This window comes from Drosophila willistoni, unplaced genomic scaffold, assembly GCF_018902025.1.
Source record: "Drosophila willistoni isolate 14030-0811.24 unplaced genomic scaffold, UCI_dwil_1.1 Seg219, whole genome shotgun sequence".
In the NCBI taxonomy this organism is placed as follows: Eukaryota; Metazoa; Arthropoda; class Insecta; order Diptera; family Drosophilidae; genus Drosophila; species Drosophila willistoni.
Window position 1 is genome coordinate 25,805 of NW_025814192.1, and position 6,795 is coordinate 32,599.

Below are 6,795 nucleotides of genomic sequence, written 5' to 3' on the forward strand. Positions count from 1 at the left end.
GGAACATATATGAGCGCTGTCTGGGTATCACGGTATGATGGGCAGAGACTTTTGACAGCGCCTGGCTCTAGGTCAATTTTCAACTTGGTAGGTAGGCTGCTACTATCTCTTCTACGGTTGTCTCGTTGTCTAGGTCCAGTATTTCCAGCCTTATATTATCTGTGAGAGTGCGAGTTTCGAACTTGGAGCCCAGCACATTGCCAATATCTTCTTTTAGCTTATGAAGGTTATCTGCTCTTCCCTTACTTAGCTCGAGGAGTAAGTGGTGGTATTCTCCATTTTTTTGAGGATTGCGAATGCTGAGAGCGCAGACTTGTTTAACGCAAAGACTTGCTGGGCTTGGTCCTTCATGTCATTATTTACATATCTGGCGTTTCGCAGTGCTTTAGCTAGCTCACCTGACTTTTTCACCATTGACCGGAGTAGAATACCTAGGTCTTCGTTTTCGGGATCAACTGGTTCGCATATTGCGTTCATCTGATTCGGCTGCTGTGGGTCGGCATCTTCGTTGGGGCCGAGCGACCAAGCGGTTGGAGTTGACCATTGGCTCGGCTGATCTGGCGGTATTAAAACCCGCCGGGCAGAAGCCCTTTGCCCATCCTCTTCGTACTCCATTTGACTGACCGGCATTGCCACAGCGGCAGGGGCCAATGCTGGCCGTTATCAATCTATAGATTCAGTAGATTCGAAATTTAGAAAATTTTAAAAATTCCAACGATCGCCAAATGGTGCAGCCTGAAAGCATGCACCGCTTATGTACGCTGTTACGGGCTGTAAGCTTACAGGTCTGCTACCCGTATCAGCTGTGTCCGAATACGTTGACCAACACTGCTGAACAGCTGATGCTATCGAACTACGAAATATGAAGGTGAGCCAGGTGGAGTAGTGGCTCCCGATTGAGCCCGCAGGTGTTTGGGTACGTAGCACCACCCCTAACCGACTCTGGTTAACAATTGTGTATATTCTCAGGTCTCAGGAAGCTCCTTTATTTGACGAGATTTCGGAACGACTTGAACTACGCGACCGTACTTGGTGAGAAGAAAAACTGTGTGTCACCGCCTTCCCTTGTGTGTGTGTGTATATGTGTTATGTATAAAAGGGCTGAGAGAGAACTTAGGGGTATGTATATACACTAATACATACCCAAGTGAAAAAATTGTTTCGATTGCCAGCCTCTTACATAAATCATTTTAGGTTATAACAACACAAAAATATTAAATTGTCATTTATTTAAATAATTAGCTAGGAAATTGGCAATTTTCCGTGGCACACTAGTGAAGAGCCTTGAAACACTATTTTTAAGATTTATTTGGGCAATTAATTCCCACTTTTACTATATATTTTTAACAATTTATAGCGGAGCTTTTTTCTTTGTTTTTTTTCTTTGTGTTGAGGCGAATTCTCAAACTAGCACCAATGGCCGACTGGCCATTGGCTCCTTTATTGTTCTCATTCTAAGACCTTAGAATCTATAACAAGGGTCATTAAATACAGCAATTTACAATAAGTGCTGAAGGCATAATAAAGTGAAAAATGAATTAAGACTAGTCCAAAGTGGTCTAGAATATATATAATATCATATATATATAATATAATTTGGAAATTTCTCACAGATTTATATTTGCGGCTAAGTTCATTAACATAACTTGAATCCAGACTGCACTGTAACTGGAGGCAGAGAGATGTCCAAATGTTAATTAACAGTGAGATACAAATGTCCAATAGAAATATTTTATGGGCGTGATTGAAAATTTTAGGATATTTTTAGGCATAATTATCTTCTATTAATTTGTGTCATCAGGCGTATTTTTTTAAGATTATGGCGTTTGATCCGCCTGTCCTTTCATCTTCTAGAGACATAAAACAGAAATCTAAAAATAGGGCCGTTACAGCAGCAGGGAAGGGACAATATAAAATAACTTATAAACTAACTTAATTACTAACAATGAATGTATAATAATAAAATAGACAATGACATTTAGAATTTAGTGTTTTTTTTTAGAGATAATTATGGCGTAAGTAGTTTTAAGTATTTAGCATAAGTAAGTATTAGTTTTTAGCAATAAGAATTTTAAATTTAATTTTCCTGTGCAAGGGGTCTTAATAGGGGGAATTAGGCGAGTGCAGAGGGCACTAATAGAGGTAAGTAGAGAAGTGCATAGGGCGCTAGAGCGAGAAATGTAGGGAAACTGGCATTTTTTGTGGTATTTTTAGGGCAACACTGGAGTGAGTGCTCATTATTGCGTGTGCGCTCACTGTTGCTGCTCAATACTTATTCGATAAGAAATCGATACAGCAACAGGTGGCGGCGCATGTGGCTGAAAAGAGAAGGCGATATATTTCCAAAATGTAAACAAACAATTAGAAAAATGTGACATAAGTATAAAAATTGACAATAAGATTAACAAATATTGGAAATTATAAATTAATTATTATTATTTTACAGGAACATGGCTGCTGAATCATCACTGGAGACCTCCACCGACGACAGAGTAAAGCTGTTAGGACGGGAACAGCTGCTTGCAGGTAAGTATTTTTTAGGTTGATGTTTATGCTTATATTTATTTTCAGGTCGAGGTACTTACCTAGACTCCATGGGATGCAGGTGGCCGCGTTGAGTTTTTAGGTGAGTATTGTTGGCTTTTAGTTTTTCCAATATTTGTAGTTAAATTTAACTTTGTTTTTTCTCCGTTTTCAGGTGCGTCTGGAATAGAAGAATGTGTTGCGGCTGGCGGCATTTGTATGGCAGGTGAATAATTGGTTGGTTTAGTAGTATTTTTAACATTTTTATATTTTTTTCAGGTACAGGTGCAGCTTTATGACGTTTAGGACCAGGTGACGGGCCAAGTGATGCAGCACAAGAAGCAGGAGGAGCTCCAGTTGGATCCGAAAGCGGCTGGGGCTCGATTTTAGATATGTATTTAGTTATTTTAACTTGTTTCTTTGTTGATTTTTTGTTATTTTCAGGCGCAGCCTTGGGTAGAGGGCCAGAAGGACCAGCTGGTGTTGCTGCAGGTGACTGAAGAGAATTTGCAGGTAAGTTTACGTGATTATTGAGAGATTTTTCTGACGATTTGTGTTTTTTTCCAGGTGCAGGCGCTAGTGAAGGACGAGATGGACCAGATGATTGGCCAGATGCTGGACGAGGATTCGCAGACGATGCTGCTGCTGTCTGACGTAGATTTTCAGGTGAGTTTTTGTGTTTTATTGCTGATTTAGATAATAATTTTAATATATTTTCAGATACAGGAGCTGCAGACGGACTAGCTTGACGAGATTCTGGACGACGCAGATGAGACGATGCATACGACGCTGGACAAGGAGCTGCTGTTTGCTGTTGTGTATTTTCAGGTGAGTATTTGTACTTTTTAGTTGGTTTTATTTTTAGATTTGTTTTATTTTCAGGTATTGGTGCATCAGGCGAGCGGAAATCTGGACAGGACGATGGACGAGATGGTGCAGACGCTGAGAACGAGGCAGAGAGTGCAGGAGGCGCGTCTACTGGAGGCACAGCTGTCGAGGACTGGCCCTCTGGCCAGGCCAGGACAACCGCTGAATAGTGGGCAGGATTCTGGCTTTGCAGGGGCCGCCTGAAATCATATTTCGTTATGATTAGGTAAGTGAATGTTTGCAGAAGTATTAGTATTGGTGTTAGAGTGATTGTTAGTTAGGACCATCATGGGTGCAGTATCAGTTTTCCTTTTTTTTTAGAGCATCAGTGCTATTCGTGCTGTTATCAATTCATTTGAGCAACTCAGATTCCAGACTCGCCATGTTTAGAGCGAGTAGTTCATTTTCCGTGCATTGAATTTGTTCGTTTGGCCCAAGGGCGGGCAGGCTTTCCGGTGGGTTTTTTTTTAGCTATAGACGCTTCCTTAGCTCTGAGAACATCTTGCTTTTCAGTGATCCTGTTGTAGGTCTGGTGACAGTTGTCAGCAATAAGAGTTGGCGCCTTGGAGCCAGGGTTGAGCTGAGGTGGCATCAGTGGTGGTGTTTGGGCTTTTTTATCGTTCGTGAGGCGACAAGTTTATCTATTTGCTTTGAGTACCTAGGCCATGGCAAACGTTTAGGGATAAATGGCTTTAAATAAAGTTTTTCAATTTCTTTGTTCTCATGGTCAGACATGGAGTTAAAGAATCTTAGGCAACAATTAGGCGTCATTGTATATAGTTTCTAGAGGTTTGGCGTTATTTTTTCTTGAATTTCAGAGTTTGGGCAATAGATGTTCGCATTTGTTAGCTTTCTGAGCAGTTTATTGTGAGTTCCGGTGAGCTTTTTGAATAGGGTGTTAGATATTAGGCTACCCCATATGGGAATAGCGTATGTCCAAATAGGGACTAAGATTTGCTTGTAGATAGTGACCTTGCAGCGGGTGCTAAGATGGCTTTTAGCTCCCCCGAGCCATTTGTAGCGAGTATAGGTGGACTTGGCTTGAGCACAAAGTTTGGCAATATGGGTTTTAAACAGGAGTTTGCTATCAACAAGGACTCCCAAGTATCGGCACGAGGACGTATTTTTAATAGGTTTGTTATTAAACTTAACAGTGGCAGCTTAACAGCAGGTGAGGTAGATCGTCTGGAGAAGAGAACGTGAACTGTTTTACTCACGTTGACTGTGAAACACCATTTGTTGGACCAGGTAGAGAACTTGTGTAGGTAATTTTCCGTTTTGTTCATGGCTACAAGGGCGTTTTTATCGGTCGAGATGAAAATAGTATCGCCAGCTTATGTAGAGAGCAGAGTGTCACCGTGTTTATAGGTCGGGTAATATTCGATCAGGGTTTCATGCTCAATTATGAACTTTGGAATTGGCATGTCTGACGAGTATATGTTGTATAGCAGGGGTCCCAAAACACTACCCTGAGGGATTCCTGCTAAAATTTTCCCATCACGGGACATAATACCATGGTTACCGCGAACGGAGAACGTGCGATCCTTGAGGTAACTGTCCAGAACTTTGTATAGGTTAATAGGTAGTAGCTTTATCAACTTGTTACGCAGACCGCAGTGCCAAACTTTGCCAAACGCTTCTGTAATATCGATGAATATAGGCGATCCATACAGTTTGTCCTCAAAAGCTCTCTGGAGGAATTGTGTAACGCGAGCTAGTTGATGCTCGGCCCCATGAAATTTGCGGAATCCAAATTGGTGGTTAGGTATGGATTGTGAAAGACGGTTAAATTTAAGGAGCCTCTTGGCAAGCAAGGATTCAAGTATTTTTGAGAAAGCAGGAAGCAAGCTTATGGGGCGATACGAGCTAGCTTCAGAAATTGGTTTTTTTACCATGACAACTATGGCTTTTTTCCACACTAGGGGGAAGTGGCCAAAACGTAGGATGCTGTTGTATATTTTGAGTAAGAAGATGATAGCTTTGAGTGGGAGAACTTTGATTAGGGCATTGTTGATCCTATCATATCCTGGTGCTTTTTTGTTGATTAAGCTATCAATCTCTTTTTTTAATTCAGAGAGAGTAATAGGCTTGACAAAAGGTGAGTTGCTGGAGTCAAAGTTGGCGGAGGAGCTAGCGATGGAGTGGTGGGTTTTACATGCATACTCCATGAGCATTTTTTTGGCAAGGATGGCATTTGTTTCCTCGTTGATTTTGGCCCTGTCAAGGGAGCTATTTGTCAAGTTGGGAGAGAAACGCTTCTCTAACTGGTCAGTAAACAGCTCCATTTTACCTTCAGGTGATCTTGTCCATGCATGCTTCTTGTCTACTCCGCTAGGGATCCTAAGAGGCCAGTTAGGAAGGGGCTGCCGTTTTAGTTTGTTGGTTAATTGCCACAGCTTGTGGGGTCTGTACCGATCAGAGGAGTCTATTTTACATAGTTTTTTATTTAAGTGTTTGTTTTTTGATAGGCTTATTTCTTTGTTTAGTATATTTTAATGTTTTTTTACGTTCAAAGTTTCGTGAGAGGCATTATATCAATTTTATTTTATTTTTTTGTTTTAATAATTTGTGCATTTTTTTATTTATAGGTATGGCTCCTCCGATTCGGTACGATTCGTATTTGGCAGGTCCCTTCGTAGAGGTTTAGTGGCCAGGGCTGCAGCATGGTGACTATTGTTTGTGAAGATATTAATCGCGTCCTCAATGTCTAATCCAGATTCGATTTCCATATTTAGGTGGAGGGAGTCGCTGAGGGTGTTTTGGAACAGTTTGATGTTAGATCCTACAGGCAAAAGTCTTCGATTGTCAGGAAGTAAGTTTGGGTGCTGGTCCATCGTGATGTCTACAAAAACAGGTAAGTGGTCAGTACTTAATCTGTTGTGGTTTATTCCAGAATAAACTCCAAAGTCCATGGCTGAGGGATTTTTTCGCCGGTCGTGTGGGAAATGAGTATTACCACCCGTCGCCAGGATGTCCAGTTTCTTGTCAGCCTGGATCACTTCAAGGAGAGTTCTGCCGCGTTTACATGACCTTGAATTACCCCACTTTTTAAGGTAGGGCGTTTGATCCGCCTGGCCTCAGTCTTTCGATTGAGGCGCTTTTTATTTTTTGCCGTTTCACCTACATGGGTATATAGCAAAAATTTAAATTTAAAAGGCCGTTACAGCAGCAGGGGCGGGAGGATTAAATTATCTTAAAATAGATTAATACTAAATAAAAAATATACAATAAGACATTAGATTAACATTTAGTTTTTAGCGATTTAGGTAAGATAGTTTGTAGTATGATAGATTTAAGATTATGTTACTTTTAGCATAAGTAGTCAAGTAGGTAGCAATTTTTTACTAATAAATACACTTGGCGAATAAGAATTTGGTGCTAAGGTGGCTACAAAAACGTGGCGAT

The 6,795-nt window shown here is 40.9% G+C and overlaps 1 long non-coding RNA gene across 1 annotated transcript; it reads left to right on the forward strand.

Annotated features, from left to right (window-relative positions):
• The first annotated feature begins 2,281 nt into the window (after window positions 1-2,281).
• On the forward strand, window positions 2,282-2,756 carry LOC124461159. The gene is made up of 3 exons (XR_006954951.1): window positions 2,282-2,349; window positions 2,447-2,626; window positions 2,699-2,756. It is a non-coding gene; the product is annotated as an uncharacterized LOC124461159 (long non-coding RNA).
• The last annotated feature ends 4,039 nt before the right edge of the window (window positions 2,757-6,795 follow it).